Consider the following 19,992-nt stretch of genomic DNA (forward strand, 5'->3'; position numbering starts at 1 on the left):
TTGTGTTAGCTTAACTAACCTTTTCTCCTTTTAATATCCGTTATTACATACTGATTCACATGAAAGACATTTTATTATAAAATGTAAAATTATAATATTTTAGATGATGAAATACTAGCATTTTGTGATCATTGTCTTTCATGATACTTAGACTTATGCTTAAACATCTTTGCCCCAGCCATATTATAAATTATCTATTACTAATAAATCATCCCAAAATTTAGCATCTTAGAACAACAGGCGTCTCAAAGTATCTGAAGGTCAGAAATCTAGGAGCAGGTTAATTGGGTATTTTGACTTAAGAGCTTTTGTAAGGGTGCAGTTAGGATGTTACCTGGGCCTGAAGTCATGAGAATTTGACTAAGCTGGAAGACCTGTTTTTTGAGCTTACTCTTACAGGCATTTAGATCCTCATTGTGTGGATGTGCCCAGGAAGCTGTTGACATGGTGATGTAGTGGCTAACTTACACAAACAAATGATCCAAAAGAAAGAGTGATACCATAATTTCTTTATGAGGCTGAGTGATACACTGTTACTTGCCTTTCGCCCTCTTTGTTAGAAGTGAGTCATCACAAGTCTGGCTCATCCTCAACAGGCAGGGATTACTCAGGGTATGGCTACCAGGAGGTGGGGATCATTGGGAGCCCTTGTAGAGTATGGCTACAATACCCTGCACATCTTCATATTTAAATTTTCTTGTGAATATATATATATATTTTTTTTTTCACATATATTCACATATATATGTGTGTGTGTATATATATGTATATATGTATACACATTTTTTTAAATGTAGAAAGTGATTTTATTATAGGGATGGCAGTGTTGGTTCAGCATTGGAAGATCCATCCCCAAAAGTCATTTTAACAGAGGAAAGGAAAAAGCCATATGATCCTGTCAGTAGTTGGAGAAAAAGTATCGGACTAAATTCTACAGGTGTTCATGATCAAAGCTATCAGGAGACTAGAAGTAGAACAGAACCTTCTCGACAGATCAAAGACATGTACTCCATACTTCCAGCAAAAACACCTTGTATGAATGGAGAAGATACAATGCTTTCTGCCTAAGGTGGGGAACAAGGGCAGATATGCCTACTCTTCATCTGTCCATTAAACTTTGAAACATAGGCCTAAACCAAAATAGTCTGGCACTAAAATGACACAATTAGGATAGGATTGACAAGGTAGAAGTAAAATCTTTATATGTAGATGAAATGGTCATCTACAGAGAAAATACTAAGAAATCTCTAGGAGCCCCTAGAACTTGTATTTGAATTTAGCAGGATTAGAAAACACAAGGTAGGGCTGGAGATTTAGCTCAGTTGTTTATGCCTGCCTCCCAAGTGCGAGGACTCGAGTTCGATCCCCGGTACCAAAAACCAAAAACACAAGGTATATATAAAAATTCAGGTCTTTGTATACTTGGTATAAATGAAGAATTGGGTATTGAAATTTAAAAGTTATATAGGAGTACAAAGGACCTAGAAAAGTAAAAAGAAAAAGTGTTGGAAGACGTTTAGTACCTAATTTTAAGACTTCCTCTAAAGCTACAGTAATCAAGGCAGTGTTGCTGTAAAGAAAGACATATAGATCATTTGAATAAAACAGAATCTAGAAATAGAACCACACATATATGGCCCACTGAGTTTTGAAAGATTATTTAACATTAACATTTTATAGAATATAAACGCAATTCAAGAGCAGAGGAAAAGAGTGTTTTCAGCAAATGGCACTAGAAGACCTGGTATCCGTATATAAAAAATTAACCTCAACCCTTTATTTCCATACATAAAAATAACTTGAAAAGATCTATGAACCTAAACATGAAACACTAAAAGTATAAAACTTTAAGAAGTTATAAGGGAAAATGTTTATGAATTTAAGGTAGGCAAGAACTTCCTAGGATACAAAAAACATGATGTATAAAAGAAAAAAATTGATAAATGAGAGTCCATCAAAATTTAGAACTTTAAATGACATCGTTAAAATGAAAAGTAGTCCTTAAATGGACCATATTTACAATGCATATAACCTATGACCAGAATATATAAAGAACTCTTAGAGCTCATTAATAGACAACCCAATTAAAAAGTGGACATAAGATTATAAATAGCCAGTACAGCACAAGGAAAGGTGTGCAACACTAGAATCAGAAAAATACTAATCAGTACAATAACAAGATTGAGTTATATACACTCATTAGGGAGATGAAGTTAAAAGTTTTAAAAGCCTTGTCATGACTTTTTCTTTTTGTTGGCTTCTCCCCCTTTGCATTTAATTTGTCATGCCCAATGAATTCATTCTGCTGGGCTTTTTGGGGTTGTGATCCTCATTGCCTTTTCCTAGGATATTGTCTAAAATTTTTTGGAGTGCTGGTTTGGTATTCATGAAGTTCCTGAGGTGCTCTTTATCATGAAAGTATCTTCTTTCTCCATCAATTTTGAAAGATAGTTTTGCAGGGTCCATCAATCTGGGTTGGAGGCTATTTTCCTTTAGGGCTTGAAATACGTCACTCCAAGCTCTTCTTGCCTTGAGAAGTCTGCAGTGATTCTGATGGGTTTTCCTTTTTATGTGATTTGTTTCTTTTCTCTGCTCATAGAACTTTCTTTGTTCTTCTGTTGGCTTTCTGGAATCTTAACAATTATATGCCTATGTGTAGATTTTTTTTTTGATCAAGTCTAGTTGGAGTCCTATATCCCTCACTTATCTGTATGTCATGTTCTTGGGAAGTTTTCTGCCATCACTTCTGTGAACAGTTTTGTTATGTCATCTGTACTGTCTCCTGTTTCTTCATTGACTCCAATCAGTCGTATGTTTTTGTTTTTTTTTTTTTTGGTACTGGGGATCGAACTCGGTCCTTGTGCTTGCACAGCAGGCGGCAAAACCACTGAGCTTAATTCCTGGCCCTTCAGTCTTATGTTATTCTTCTTTGCATCATCTAGCAGCTGCTGGATTGATTTCTTGTGGACTCTTACTATTTTAAAGCAATTTTTCTTTCCTGGTCAGTAATTGCAATCTTATCTTCTATATCTGAAATTCTGTCCTCACATTGGCACATTCTGCTGTGTAGATTTTCAATGGAGTTTTTAATCTGCTGGAAATCTTTGCATCTCTTTTGTGGATTCCATTTGTTTCCTATGTTGGGATTCCATCATGTTCCTCAGCTCCTCTATTTTTTTTTTAATCTGTGTCTTCTCTAGATTTATTAATCATGTCTTGCACTATGGGCAAAATCTCTGCTGTTATCTGAGAAATTATTTCTGATTTCATTTTTTTCCTGATCCTCTTTTGTTGCCAGTTCAGGGAGTCCAGGTGGTTGAGTATCAGATTGTTCCATCTCATTTCCCTTTGGGGTTGCTGTAGGTGATCTGGAAGTCGTTTTTTGAGGCTTGTTTATGTGTCTTCTCATTTCCATCGGGGGAGGGTGCTGCTGGCACCCAGGTGGTTCACCTCCTCTGCCCTGGGAGTGGTGGAATGGCAGCCAGGGAGCCTCCTCCTGGGTACTGGGATTGGCTCACCTCCTCTGCCCTGGGAGCAGTGGCTATATATATGTAGTTTTGTTTCTTTTTATTAAATTCTTTTATTGGTACATTGTAGGTATACAACACAATTACATTTCTCATTGGGAATTGTACCTTTACATAATGCATCTTGGTTCTTATTTTATCCCCATTCCTAGCCCTCCCTTCACACCCTCCACCCTTCCCTGTTTACAAAGACTTTCTTTCCATTTTTTCCATTTCTCATCATTTTTCCTTTCCCTTCTTTCCTTTCCCCTGCCCCTCCCACTACCCCTACCCCTTTGGACCTTTTCTTCCTATTTTACATTATCAATTATTCATTCTAATCATTGGTACATTTTAGTTATACAATATAATGACATTCATCATTGGAAATTTGCACCTTTACATAGTCTCTCTTGGTTCTTAATTTTCACCCTTGCCCATCCCTCCCTTCAACCCCTCCAGTCCTCCCTATTACAAAGATTTTGTTCCTATTTTTCCATTTTCTCATATTAATCCCATTCCCTTCTATCCTTTCCTCTAGCCCTCTCACTTCCTTCCCCTTTGCCCCTTTTCTTCCTATTTCACATTACCTATTATACATTTAGTCCTTATTTACACTTTCAGTTTCTCACACCAGAGAAACTATTTGGTATTTACACATGTGTGTCCTATTTATTTCACTTAAGAGTATGGCCTCAATGTGCATCCACTTAGCTATAAATGTCTCTAATTTCTCATTTTTTATGGCTGAGCAGTACTCCATTTTATAAAAAAACCACATTTTCTTTATCCAATCTCCAGTTGATGGGCATTTGGGCTGCTTCCAAGTTTTAGCTATCACAAACTGTGCTGCTATGAACATGAGTGCACATATATCACTGTGGTATGATTCTTTTAATTCTTTGGGGAAGATCCCCAGCAGTGGAATAGTGGGGTCAAATGGGACTTCCAGTCCTAGTTCTCTGAGGTATCTCCATACTGATTTCCACAGTGGTTGCACCAGTCTACACTCCCACCAGCAGTGGAGCAGGGTTCCTCTTTCCTCACAGCCCCACCAGCATTTGTTATTGGTTGATTTCATGATAGCAGCCATTCTTTCTGATGTGAGGTGGAATCTCAGCCTTGCTTTCATTTGCATCTCTCGAATGACCAGTGACGTTGAACATTTTTTCAAGTATTTATTTGCTATTTCTCCTTCTTTGTCTGAGAAATGCCTGTTCATTTCAGATGCCCATTTTTGGATTGGGTCTTTAAATTTGGGAGGTCTGATCTTTTTAAGTTCTTTATAGATTGGAGATGGTAGACCTTTGTCTGAGGAAGAGCAGGTGAAGATTTTTTCCCACATTGTGGGTTGTCTCTTCACACTGCTGGTGGTTTCTCTTGCTGTGCAGAAGCCTTTTAATAAGAAGAGATCCCACTTGTTGATTGTTTATGCTAGTTCACGGGCAACTGAGGTTTTGTTCATAAAATCTTTTCCTACACCGATGTCTTCAAGGGTTCTACCTAACCTCTGTTCCAACTGGTTCAGAGTTTCTATTTTAATATTTAGATCTTTAATCCATTTTGATTTTAGTTTATTGCATGGTGAGAGATACAGGTCTAGTTTTAATCTTTGGCAAGTTGAAGCCCAATTTTTCCAGCACCATTTATTAAAGAGGCTATCTTTCCTCCAGTGAGGGTGTTTGGCTCTTTTATTGAAGATGAGATGGCTGAGTGTGTCTGGCATTGTTTCTGCATCTTCTAATCTGTTCCACTGGTCCTCAAGTCTGTTTCTTTGCCAGTACCATGCTGTTTTTATCACAGTAGCTTTGTAGTAGAGTTGCAGGTTGGGGATTGTGATACCCCCTGCCATGTCTCTGTTACCTAGAATTGCTTCTGCTATTCTGGCTCTCTTCTTGTTCCAAATGAAGTTTTGGATTGTTTTCTCAAGGTCCATGAAGTATGCTGCTGGGATCTTGTAGGGGGCCTTGCCCCCCCACTAGAACTCTTGAGTGCCTTTTACGGACATATCCAGGCCTGCTGCAAATCTACCCGGCAACAAGGAAGTAGCCCCAGTACCCTCCTCTTGCTCCTCCCCTCTAGCCCTACGGTATATATGTTGTAGCAGCTTCCGCAATAAACGAGACTTGATCAGAAACCTGTCTTGTCTCCATCTCTCGTGTCCCCTGTCCTTTGTCATTCTCACCCCCCCTCTAGGGTCTCCGTTGACTTACCCGCGGGCCGGGACAGGATCTCAATTGGGATTGCATTAAATCTATGTAGCAGTTTTGGAAGTATGACCATTTTCACTATATTAAGTCTTCCTACCCAGGAGCAGGGGATGTCTGTCCATTTTCTGATATCATCTTCAATCTCTCTTTTCAGAGTGCCACAGTTTTCAGAGAAGAGGTCTTTGATTCCTTTCATTAGGTTGATTCCTAGGTATTTCAGTTTTTTGGATGCTATTGTGCAAGGAATTATTTGCCCTATTTCTCTCTCAGTGAGTCTGTCATTGGTGTAGAGGAAAGCTATTGATTTTTGTGTGTTGACCTTATAACCAGCTACTTGACTGAATTTGGTTATTAAGTCTAGAAGACTTTTGGTGGAGTTCTTGGGGTCTTCTATATAGAGTATCATGTCATCTGCAAATAATGACAATTTGACTTCTTCATTTCCTATCTTTATTCCTTTTATTTCTTTCTCTTGTCTAATTGCTGTGGCTAATGTTTCCAGAACTGTATTGAACACGAGTGGTGATAGTGGACATCCTTGTCTTGTTCCTGATTTTAGTGTGAAGGATTTCCGTTTTTGACCATTTAGTATGATATTGGCTGTTGGTTTTTCATAGATGGCTTCTATCAGTTTGAGGTAGAGACCATCTATTCCAATTTTTTGTAGGGTTTTCATCATAAATGCATGTTGGAGTTTGTCAAATGCTTTTTCTGCGTCTATGGAGATAATCATATGGTTTTTGTCCTTGGCTCTATTGATATAGTGTATTACACTGATTGATTTTCATATATTGAACCATCCCTGCATCCCTGGGATGAATCCCACTTGATCAGGGTGTATGATCTTCTTGATGATCTTCTGCATTCTGTTTGCCAGTATCTTATTAAGGATTTTTGCATCTATGTTCATTAGTGAGATTGGCCTATAGTTCTCTTTTTCAGTTGGGTCTTTCTCTGCTTTGGGGATCAAGGTGATGCTTGCTTCCAGGAATGAATTTGGGAGTATTGCTTCCCTTTCAATTTCATTGAAGAGTCTAAACAGTAGTGGCAGCAGTTCCTCTCTAAATGTCTTGTAGAATTCAGCAGTGAAGCCATCAGGGCCTGGGCTTTTCTTAGTTGATAAGTTTTTAATTACATTTTCAGTTTCATTGGTTGATATTGGGTTGTTCAGAATTTTTAGGTCTTCTTTGTTCAACTTTGGTAAATCATATGTATCTAGGAATCTGTCCATTTCTTCTGTGTTGTCCATCTTATTGGCGTATAGCTTCTGGAAGTAGGTATTGATGATCTTCTGGATTTCTGCTGGGTCTGTTGTAATTTCACTCTTTTCATTCCTAATTGCATGGATTTGGGCCTTTCCTTTTTCTGACAAGGTTGGCTAAAGGTTTGTCAATTTTGTTGATTCTTTCGAACAACCAACTCTTGGCTTCATTGATTTTTTGTATCATTCTCTTAGTCTCCATTGCATTGATTTCTCCTCTGATCTTTATAATTTCCTCCCTTGTATGAGCTTTGGGGTTGTCCTGCTCTTCTTTTTCTAGAAGCTTGAGGTTCAGCATAAGGTTGTTTAATTGAGCTCATTCTGTTTTCCTAATATGCGTATTCACTGCTATGAATTTCCCTTGTTAGACCGCTTTCATTGTGTCCCATAGATTCTGATATGTTGTATTGTCATTGTCATTTAATTGAAGGAACTATCTGATTTCTTCTTTAAGTTCCACTGTGACCCATTGGTTATTCAGAAGTATGTTGTTCAATTTCCATGTGTTTATGAAATTTTTTGAGTTTCTTTTGCTATGGATCTCCAATTTCATCACACCATGGTCTGATAATATTCAGGGGATAACTTCAATTCCTTTGCACTTACTTAAACATGTTCTATGTGTGAGTATGTGGTCTATTTTGGAGAATGACCCATGTGCAGCTGAGAAGAATGTGTATTCTGATTTTGTGGGGTGGAACACTCTGTAAACATCTGTTAAGTTCATTTGTTCAAGAGTTCGATTGAGTTCTAGTATTTCATTACTTATTTTTAGTCTAGTTGATCTACCTATTTGTGACAGTGGGGTGTTGAGGTCCCCCACTACAATTGTATTAGTGCATATATGACTTTTCATGTCTGTTAGTATTTGTTTTATATAGTTGGGTGCACTAGTGTTTGGTGCATAGATATTTATGATTGTCATCTCTTCCTCTTGGATTCTTCCCTTTGCAAGGATGTAATGTCCTTCTTCATCTCTCTTAATCAGTGTTGGTTTGAAATCTACTTGATCTGCCAAGAGGATAGCTACTCCTGCTTTTTTTTCAGGTTCCTGTTGCATGGAGTATTGTTTTCCATCCTTTAACTTTCAGTCTATGAGTTTCCTTTTGAATTAAGTGTGTTTCTTGTATGCAGCATATTGTTGGATTTTGCTTCTTGACCCATTCTGCCAGTCTCTTTCTTTTGATTGATGAATTGAGACCATTAACATTGATGGTTATTCGGCCGGGGATTTAGCTCAGTGGTTTCGCTGCCTGCTGCACAAGCACAAGGACCAGAGTTCGATCCCTGGTACCAAAAACAAAAACAAAAACCAATAAACATTGATGGTTATAACTGAAATGTATTGACTTGTCATTGCCATGACTTTTTCTTTTTGTTGGGTTCTCCCCCTTTACATTTAATTTCTTGTCATGCCAGATGGGTTCATTCTGCTTTGCTTCTTGGGGTTGTGAGTCTCAATGTCTGTTCCTAGGATATTGTGTAAAATTTTTTGGAGTGCTGGTTTGGTATTCACAAAGTTCCTAAGGTGCTCTTTGTCATGAAAGTATCTTATTTCTCCGTCCATTTTGAAAGATAGTTTTTCAGGGTACATCCATCTGGGTTGGAGGCTGTTTTCTTTGAGGGCTTGGAATATGTCACTCCAAGCTCTTCTTGCCTTGATGGTTTGTGTTGAGAAGTCTGCTGTGATTCTGATGGGCTTTCCTTTGTATGTGATTTGTTTCTTTTCTCTAACTGCTTGTAGAACTTTGTTCTTTTGTTGAGTTTCTGGAATCTTAACAATTATATGCCTATGTGTAGATTTTTTTTTGATCAAGGCTATTTGGAGTCCTATATGCCTCACTTATATGTATGTCAAGCTCTTTTCCCCTGCTTGGGAAGTTTTCTGCCATTATTTCTGTGAAGAGATTTTTTATGTCATCTCCACTCTCTCCTGTTTCTTCATTGAGCCCAATCAGTCTTATGTTATTCTTCTTTGCATTGTCTAGCAGCTGCTGGATTGATTTTTCATGTTCCCTTATAATTTTGAAGCAATTTTTCTTTTCCTGGTCATTAATTGCAATCTTATCTTCCATATCTGAAATTCTGTCCTCACATTGGCTTATTCTGCTGTGTAGCCTTTCAATGGAGTTTTTCATGTCCTGGAAATCTATTTGCATCTGTTTTATGGATTCCATTTGTTTCTTATGTTGGGATTCCATCATGTTCCTGAACTCCTCTCTAGATTTATTAATCATGTCTTGCACTAGGGACACAATTTCTCCTGTTATCTGAGAAATTATTTCTGATTTCATTTTTTCCAGATCCCCTTTTGTTGCCAGTTCAGTGGCTCCAGGTGGTTGAGTATCAGAGTGTTCCATCTCATTTCCCTTTGGGGTTGCTGTAGGTGATCTGGAAGTCTGGTTTTGAGACTTATTTATGTGTTTTCTCATTTCGACTGGGGCGGGGGGCTGTTAGGGCCTCCACGGATTACCTCCTCTAAGCTGGGAGAGGTGGGACAGGGGCCGGGAGCAGGGGTAGGGATGGTGACCCAAAAGCCCTTTCCTGTGGGCTAGGAGCAGCAGGAGAGATGATCGCTGGGAAGCCCCTTCCTCTGGACCAGGAGCAGTGGGATCGCAGCTCAGAAGCCCCTACCTCTGGGCTGGGAGCAGTGGGAGGGATGGTGGCCCAGATGCCCCTTCCTCTGGGCCAGGAGCAGCGGGACAGAAGGTGGCCCAAAAGCCCTTTCCTCTGGGCTGGGAGCAGCGGGAGGGATGGTGACTGGGAAGTCCCTTCCTCTGGACCAGGAGCAGTGGGGCGGCAGCTCAGAAGCCCCTACCTCTAGGCCAGGAGCAGCGGGTCTCAGTACCTTGGTCTGGTGGTCTGGTGTTCTCTGTGTCTTTGCAGTGTGGAACCACGTGGCTGCCTGTCTGCAGCGGGGGGATTCGGCGTCTTCTGCGCCACTCGGGACTTCGGTAGGGCGTGCACAGACCTTCCTGTGTGCAGCGGGCTGATTCGGCATGTTCTGTGAGACTCAGGACCTCGGTAGGGCATGGGCAGACCTGCCTGTCTGCAGCCATAGGTAGTTTTTTAAAAAGAGCTGGGGATGTAATTCAGTACAAAGGCCCTGGGTTCAATCTCCAAAATTAAAATAAAATTACCATTTAGCCATTTAAAAATTTATTTATTTTTTCCTTAAATTCTTTTATTGGTACATTTTAGGTATACAATACATTTACATTTATCATTGGGTGCTTGTATCTGTACATGATGTAACTTGGTTCTTATTTTTTTCTCCATTACCTGTGTGCTCTTCATGCCCTCCACTCTTCCCTATTTACATAGATTTCATTTCCATTTTTTTTCTTTTCTCATAATCTTTCCTTTCCCTTCTTTCCTTTCCCCTTCCCCTCCCACCATCCCTACCCTTCTGGACCTTTTCTTCCTATTTCAAATTATCAATTCATTTTAATCATTTTAATCCTTATTTACACTTTCAGTTTCTCTCAGTAGAGAAACTATTTGGTATTTACACTTGTGTGTCCTATTTATTTCACTTAAGAGCCATTTTTAAATGTACAACTTAGTAGCATTAAATGTATATACATTCAGAATGTTGTGCAACTCTCACTAACATTATTTCCAGACCTTATTTATCCTAAACAAATTACCTATTAACACATTTCCACCAGCTTGAACCATCAATGGTACACACATGACTCTCCCATCAGGTGACTTGTACTACTTACTGGGACTGTCCCATGCTCCCTGATGGTACAGTCATTCATGCAAGACTAGTGGTTCAGAGCTGCCCAGCTGGAAGACATGAATTTCAGCCTAGCTGTGAAATCGTTACCTCATTCTCTTTCCAGCTTCTAGTTTCTACCTTATGGATTTGCCTATTGTAGCTTCTTAAATGGAATAAAAACATTGGTCCTTTGGTTTATTTCATTTAACATGATGTTTTCAAGTTACATCTGTGTTCAGTATATCGGAATGTGTTTCCATCTATTAGCTGTTGTGAATAATGCTGCTAATGAACATCAGCTTGCAAATATCTACAGTATTTAAATTCCTGCTTTTGGGGGTATATACCTAGGAGTAGAATTGATGGATCTAGTGGTAATTCTGTATTTTAATTTTCTGAGAAGGCTCTGAAGTTTTCCACAGAGCTACATTACTTACCTTCCCACTAAGAAGGCAAGAGGGCTCTGTTTTCTCTACATCCTTGCCAACATGTTACTTTCCATGTTACTAACAAATCATTGTAAGAGGTGTTTAGCATTATTTCATTGGTGTGACTTGCATTTCCATAGTGACTAATGATGTCAGCCATCATCTTTTCATGTGCTAATCTGTTGTCTGTGTATCTTTTTTAGAGAAATGTCTATTCAAGTCCTTTGTCCAGTTTTTCCAAGTTTATTATTGCAAATCTTTTATTTTTATTAGTATATATTATACAGATAATGGGTTTCATTGTGACATTTTCATACATGCATATAATGTGCTTTGATTATATTCTTCACATTACCTCTCCTTACCTGCCCCTCCTCCCAATACCCTCCCTCTTCTCTATTAGGCTCCCTTCTAGTTTCCTATAACCTTTTTCCTATCTCTCCCCTTCACTCCACCTCTTCCCCATGTTTGAGAGAAAACATGATATTTGTCTGAGTCTGGCTTATATCACTTAACATGATCTCCAGTTTGACCCATTTCCTGACAATTTTATTCTTATGGCTGAGTAATACTCCACTGTGTGTGTATGTATATATTTGTTTCTTTATTCATTAATCTGTTGATGGGCATGTAGGCTGATTCTATATCTTGGCTATTGTGAATGTGTTGTGATAAACATGGCTGTGGGTATCTTTTTATAGTAGGCTGATTTTGAATTCCTTCAGGTAGATAACAAAGGAGTGGTACAGCTGGATCATATGATAGCTTTATTTTTAATTTTTCAAGGAAACTTCATATTGATTTAATACTGGCTATACTAGTTTACATTCCCACCAGCAGCATATAAGGATTCCTTTCCCCTCACCTCCTCATCAGCATTTATTAGTTTTTGTGTTCTTGATGGTTGCCATACTGGTTGGAGTGAGATGGAATTTCAGCGTAGTTTTGATTTGCATTTCCCTGATGGCTAAAGATGCTGAGCATTTTTTGATACTGGCCATTTGTACTTCAGAGAAGTTTCAGCAGTTCATTTGCCTACTTATTAATTAGATTACTTGTTCCTTCGGAGTGAACTTTTGCCTTTGTGTATTTTTAAAATTGAGTTTTGTTTAGTTGTGTAATTTCTTTATTTTGGAGTTTTCTTTTCTGGTAAGGGGTGGTAGGGATTGAACCAAGGCCCCGTGGATGCTAAACGTGTTCTACCACTGAATGATATCCCCAGCCCTTATTCTGGATATGAATCCCTTTATCAGAATATAATTTGCCAGTCTTTTCTCCCATACTGTGGTTTGTCTTTTCATGCTTGATAATGTTCTTTGTTGCATGAAAGTTTTAATGGTTGATAGTCCCACTTATCTTTTTTATCTTTTGTTGACTGCTTTTGGTGTCATACCCAAGAAATTATTGCCAAATAACCATGAAACTTTTTGCCTCTATTTTCTTCTGTAAGTTAATAGTTTCAAGTTTATGATCCATTTTGTTATTTTTGTATAGGGAGGCTACAACTTCTTCCTCCTGTTCTTTCTCTTCTCCTTTTTCTTCTTCTTCCTCTTTCTCCTCCTCCTGCCCTTTTCCTCCTCCTCCCCCTCCTTTCTTTGACATGTGGGTATCTATCCTTCCTTCCATTGAATGGTCTTGATACTTGTTGAAAATCATTTGACCATATAATGCAAGATTTATTTTCATGCTTTCTATTCCACTGGTCTAAATGTCTGTCCTTATGCCAGGACCACCCAGTTTTGATTACTGTAGTTTTTAGTAAGTTTTGAAATAAGGAAATGTGTGTCTTCCAAACTTCTTCATCCTTTTCAAGATTGTTTTGAGTACTTGCAGCCTTTAGATTCCATGTGAATTTTATGGTGATTTTTCTGTTTCTCTGAAAAATCCTTTTGGGATTATGTTGTGGCTTGCCCTGAATCAATGGACTGCTTTGAGCGTATTGTTAACATTGAGTCTTTAGTCTATGAATATGGTCTTTCCATTTATTTGTCTTTGGTAGATTCAGCAGTGTTTGCAGTTTTCGGTGTATAGTATCTTCTTTTCCTTCTTGGTTTATTGTTCTGGTATTTTTTTCCTTTTCCTTCTTTTTTTTTTTTTTTTGTTCTAACAACCAGACCCAGGGCTTCATGCAGGCTAGGAAAGCAAGCGCTCTACCACTGAACCACTGAGCTACATCCCCAGCACAATTTGTTCTTTTTTTTTTTTTTTTTTGAAGTAGGGTCTCGCTGTATAGTTCAGGCTGGCCTCAAACTCACTATGTAGCCCATGGTGACCTTGAACTCCTGTTGATCTTCCTGCCTGTGCTGGGAATATGGGCATGTGCTACCTTCCCTGGCCTGTTTTGTTCCTTTTGAGGCATTGTAAATGGAATTGCTTTCTTAATTGTCGTTTTGGATTGTTCTATTGTTACTTTATAGAAATGCAACTGACTTTTGCATGTGGATTCAGTTTCCTGGGACTTTGCTGAATTCATTCACTAGCTCTGAGAGTGTGTGTGTGTGTGTGTGTGTGTGTGTGTGTGTGTGTGTGTGCATGAGATCTTTTGGGTTTTCTACATATGAGATCTTGCCATCTATGAATAGAGGTAAATTTACTTCTTTCTTTCAAATTTAGATGCTTTTAATTTCTTTTTCAACCTAATCAATCTTGCTAGAACTTCCAATACCATGTTGAATAGAATTGATGAGTGAGCATTCTTGTCTTGTTCCTGAGCTTAAAGTGAAAGCTTTTCAGTTTTTCACCAATGAGTATGATGTTAGCTGTAGCTTTTTAAATAAATGACCTATTTATCCTGTTCAGGAAGTTCCTTCCATTTGTATTTTATTGAGTGTTTTTAATGGTGAAAAAGTGTTGAATTTGTCAGATACTCTTTCTGCATTGAGATAATCATGTGCCCCCATTCTATTAATGTGTTATATTACATCACCTGATATTTATACATTGAACTATCTTTGCATTTTGGTAATACCTCCCTTTAGTCATAGTGCATAATACTTTTAATATGAAGCTGTTTGCTTTGCTAGGATTTTGTTAAGGATTTCTGCATCAATATTCATAAAGGATATTTTTTTGTAGGGTTTTAAAAAATGTCTTTGCTATGGGCTGGAGATTTAGCTCAGTGGTTCCACTGCCTGCCTCGTAAGTGCAAAGTCCTGAGTTCAATCCCCAGTACCAAAAAAAAAAAAATGTCTTTGCTCTAGTATGTGGGTAATGTTAGCTTCATAAAATTGGTTTTGATTTTTTAAAAGCGTTTGTGAAGGGGCTGGATATTTAGCTCAGTGGTTCCACCAGCTGCCTTGCAAGCACAAGGACCCGAGTTTGATCCCCGGTACCCCCCTCCGCCCCCCAAAAAAGACAAAAAAACAAAACAAAAAGTTTGTGAAGGATTGATATTAGTTCTTTTTTAAATGTTTAGTAGAATTCATGAGTAAAGCCACCTACCTGGTTTTGGGGTTTTCTTTGTTGGGATTTGTTTTTTTTTTTTGTTTATTTATTTATAAGCATGGTGGGTTGATCCTGGACTTTTCTATGCTAGGCAAGTGCTCTAGCACTGAACTATACCCCCAGCCCTCTTATTTTTTTGAGACAGGGTCTCACTAAGTTGCCAGATCTTGAACTTGTAATTCTCCTGTTTCAGCCTCCCTAATAGCTGGGATTACCAGTTTGTACCAACACATCTGGATTTGGGGGAGGTTTTTGATTACTGATTTAATATCCTGACTAGTTTTACACTTATTCAGATATTCTATCTCTTCATGAATCAGTTTTGGTAGATTGTGTATTTCTAGGTATTTATCAATTTTATCTGGGTCATCTAATTTTTGTTGCATAAAATTGTTCATGACATTATCTTGAAATATTTTTTATTGTAAGACTGGTAGTAATATACCTATTTTATTTCTGACTTTCTTCGAGCTTTATCAATTTTGCTCAATTTTCAAAAAAACTAGCTCTTAGTTTTGTATTCTTTCTATTGTGTCTTTTATTCATTGCTGCTCTCATCTTTGTTATTTTGTTTCTTCTGCTAATTTTAGGCTTACTCTTCTTTCCCTAGTTATTTGATATGTAGCCTTAAGTTGATTATTTTGTATCTTTTTTTAAATGTTGGCATTTATTGCCATAAAACTTCCCTCCTTAGCACTACCTTTATTTCATACTATATGTTTTGGCATGTTGTGTCTCTGTTTTCATTTGTCTCAAGGTACATAAAATTTTTCCTTTTTGTTTCATTTTTTTAAACTATTTTTTTCCCCATTAAGTTTATTGGTACATTTTAGGTATAAAATACAGCTACATTCATCATTGGGATCTTGTACCATTACATGAGTCTCTTGGTTCTTATTTTTTTTCCCTTCCCTTGCCCTCCCTTCACCCCCTCCACCCTTCCCTATTTGCAAAGACCTTGTTTCTATTTTTTTCCTCTTCTCATATTTTTTCTTTTCCCTTTTTTCCCTTTCTCTACCCTTCCCAATTCCCCTGCTCTTTTAGACCTTTTCTTCCTGTTACACAATATCTTCCTGTTATACAGTTTTAAAATTACAATATTAAGATCTAGGAGACATTACCACAGATTTTACAGAATTTAAAAGGATATAGAAAGCATATTTCAAAAATCTGTTTTGAAATAAATTTGACAACTTCTAAGAAGTACCTTGGAAGACAAATTAATGAAACTAACTCTGGAGGAAATATAAAATTTGAATAGCACCTATTAAAGAAAGTATATTCCTAGCTTGAAAACCTACCTATATGACAACAGCAGGCTCATAAACATTTTAACTGATAAATTATATCAAACAATTAAAGCAGAAAAAAGAAGGAACACTTCTCCCTTCATTTTAGGAACTCAACATTGTGCTAATCCTAAAACTGGATAAAGATAATAGAAGAAAAAAGTATGAACATAGATAGAAATTTACAAACTCTTAGAAGTCAGATCTGGCAGGATGTAGAAAGTGGTTTTGTTATAGGGATGGCAGTGTTGGTTCAGCATTGGAAGATCCACCCCCAAAAGTCATCATTTTAACAGAGGAAAGGAAAAAGCCATATGATCCTGTCACTAGTTGGAGAAAAAGTATTGGACTAAATTCTATAGCTGTTCATGGTAAAAGCTATCAGGAGACTAGAAGTAGAACAGAAACTTCTCAACAGATTAAAGACATGTACTCCATACTTCCAGTGAGAACACCTTATATAAATGGAGAAGATACAATGCTTTCTCCCCAAGGTGGGGAACAAGGGCAGATATGCTTACTCTTTATCTGTCCATTAAACTTCGAAACCTAGTCCCCACCAAAATAGTCTGGCAATAAAATGGCACAGCTAGGATAAGATTGGCATGGCAGAAGCAAAATCTTTATATGTAGATGAAATGATCATCTATAGAGAAAATACTAAGAAATCTCTAGGAGGCCCTAGAACTTGTACTTGAATTTAGCAGGATTAGAAAACACAAGGTATATATAAAAATTCAAGTCTGTGTATAGTTGCTATAAATGAAGAATTGGATATTGAAATTTAAAAGTTATATAGGGGTACAAAGGACCTAGAAAAGTTAAAAAAAAAAACAACAAAAACAGTGTTGGAAGATGTTTAGTACCTAATTTTAAGACTTCCTCTAAAGCTACAGTAATCAAGGCAGTGTTGGTGTAAGGAAAGACATATAGATCATTGGAATAAAACAGAGAATCTAGAAATAGAACCACACATATATGGTCCACTGAGTTTTGAAAGATTATTTAACATTAGTATTTTATAGAATATAAACTCAATTCAAGAGCTGAGGAAGAGATAGTGTGTTTTCAGCAAATGGCACTAGAAGACCTGGTATCCATATATAAAAAATTAACCTCAACCCTTTTTTTCCATATATGAAAATAACTTGAAGGGATCTATGAACCTAAATAAGAAAGCCTAAAACTATAAAACTTTAAGAAGTTATAAGGGAAAATATTTATGAATTTAGGGTTGGCAAGAACTACCTAGGATACAAAAAACATGATGTATAAAAGAAAAAAAATTGATAAATGAGATTCCATCAAAATTTAGAACTTTAAATAACATCATTAAAATGAAAAGTAGTCCTTAAACAGACCATATTTACAATGCATATAACCTATGACCAGAATATATAAAGAATTCTTAGAGCTCATTAATAGACAACCCAATTAAAAAGTAGACATAAGAAGATGATAAATAGTCAGTATAGCACAAGGAATGGTGTGCAACTCTAGAATCAGAAAAATACTAATCAGTACAATAATAAGATTGAATTATACACTCATTAGGGAGGTGAAGTTAAAAGTATTTTTAAAAGCCTTGTCATGACTTTTTCTTTTGGTTGGATTCTCCCCCTTTGTGTTTAATTTGTCATGCCCAATGGATTCATTCTGCTGGGTTCCTTGGGGTTGTGATCCTCACTGTCTTTTCCTAGTGTATTGTCTGAAATTTTTTGGAGTGCCGGTTTGGTATTCATGAAGTTCCTGAGGTGCCCTTTATCATGAAAGTATCTTCTTTCTGCATCAGTTTTGAAAGATAGTTTTGCAGGGTACATCAATCTGGGTTGGAGGCTGTTTTCCTTTAGGGCTTGAAATACATCACTCCAAGCTCTTCTTGCCTTGAGGATTTGCATTGAGAAGTTTGCTGTGATTCTGATGGGCTTTCCTCTGTATGTGATTTGTTTCTTTTCTCTCACTGCTTGTAGAATTTTGTTCTTCTGTTGGATTTCTGGAATCCTAACTATTATATGCCTACATGTAGAGTTTTTTTGATTAAGGCTAGCTGGAGTCCTATATGCCTCACTTATCTGTATGTCAAGTTCGTTTCCCCTCCTTGTTAAGTTTTCTGCCATCACTTCTGTGAACAGTTTTTTTTTTATGTCATCTGTACTCTCTCGTGTTTCTTCATTGACTCCAATCAGTCTTATGTTATTCTTCTTTGCATTGTCTAGCAGCTGCTGCATTGATCTCTCAGGTTCCCTTACAATTTTAAAGCAATTTTTCTTTTCCTCCTCACTAATTGCAATCTTATCTTCTATATGTGAAATTCTGTCCTCACATTGGTTCATTCTGCTGTGCAGACTTTCGATGGAGTTTTTAATCTCTTGGAAATCTGTTTGTATCTGTTTTATAGATTCCATTTGTTTCCTATGTTGGGATTCCATCATGTTCCTCAGATCCTCTATTTTTTTAATCTGTGTCCTCTCTAGATTTATTAATCATGTCTTTCACCATGAGCACAATCTTTGCTATTATCTGAGTAATTATTTCTGATTTCATTTTCCCCAGATTCTCTTTTGTTGCCAGTTCAGAGAGTCCAGGTGGTTGAGTATCAGATTGTTCCATCTTGTTTCCCTTTGGGGTTGCTGTAGGTGATCCAGAAGTCTGTTTTTGAGGCTTGTTTATGTGTCTTCTCATTTCCACGGGGGTTTGTGTGGGGGGGTGCTTCTGGTGCCCACACAGCTCACCTTCTCTGCCCTAGGAGCTTGGGATGGCAGCAGGGGAGCTTCCTTCCGGGTTTTGGGACCGGCTCAGCTTCTCTGCCCTAGGAGCTTGGGATGGTGGTGATGAGCTTCTTTCCGGGTGCTGGAACCAGCTGAGCTTCTCTGCCCTAGGAGCCTGGGATCCACAATACCTTTTAGAAGTTTCAGTCCTTGCATGGCAGAGCAAATGGTAGGAAGGCCTGGGTGGTAGAAAGCTCTAAACTTTTTTTTCTTAAGAAGCATGTTTAATTTCCAGAAATTTGTGAACTTTTTCTTGCCCTCTTACACTTTATTTTTTTATTTTTTGGTACTGGGGCTCGAACTCAGGTCCTTGTTGTTTGCGCAGCAGGCGGTGAAACCACTGAGCTAAATCCCTGGCCCCTATTTTTAGTGTCATAATTTATATCTTTATTTCTTCAAATAATCTCTCTTATCTCGCATAATGTATATATTGTTCCACTTAATAGTGCCCATAAATCCCTGAGGCTCTTTTCACTTTTTTCATTGTTTTCTTTCCACTCCTCTGTACTTGATACTTTGAATTGTCTGATTTTCAAATTCAATGATTTTTTTGGGGGGGGGCACTGGTAAAATCTGCTGATGAACCTTTCTAGTGAATTTTTCATTTCATTTATTACACTTTTAATTTCATAATTGGTGCTTGGCTTGTTTGTTGTTGTATTGGAGATTGAACCATGCTAGGCAAGCATCTTACTCCTGAGTTACATTCCCAGCCCTTTGTTCCTTTCTATAACATATCTATATTGATATTCTGATTTTGTTTATACATTATTTCTCTCATCCCTTTAAGCTCTTTGTTCATGTTTTTCTTTAGCTCTTTATTTTATTTTGCAGTTCTTAGAAAACAGGGCTTCACACTTTCTAGGCAAAGTGCTCTACCATTGAACTATTACTCTAGTCCTTTGACTATATTTAAAATACTTCTTTTGGTAACCTTTGTCCTATAATCCTCATGTGTGGGCTTCTTTAGGGATGGTTTTTGTTAATTGTTCTTTTGAGTGGGTAATATTTTCTGATTTCTTTGTATGCCTTGTGATTTTTTTTTAAACTGAGCATGTGATATTTATAGTGGGATAATTCTGGGTATCATATTCTTCCTCTTCCCCAGGATTTGCTGGCTTCATTTGTTTGTTTATTTGACAGTTGAAGAGTATAATTGTCCATTTTGTTTTGAGACTTTCCATACTATTTCTGTAAAGACTTCTTTATTGTGTGTGGTCAAGTCTCTATTCTTTTAGCTTATGATCAACTGTTTTGATGGATTTCCTTGAATGACAGAAACCAAGCTAAGTCCAAAAAACAAGCCATGTGCATTGCTCCACACTTATAATCTCAGTACTTTGGGAGACTGAGGTAAGA

The sequence above is a fragment of the Heterocephalus glaber genome, unplaced genomic scaffold (assembly GCF_053883595.1).
Source record: "Heterocephalus glaber isolate CG9 unplaced genomic scaffold, H.glaber_assembly_v1.0 deba00001504, whole genome shotgun sequence".
Classification (NCBI taxonomy): Eukaryota; Metazoa; Chordata; class Mammalia; order Rodentia; family Bathyergidae; genus Heterocephalus; species Heterocephalus glaber.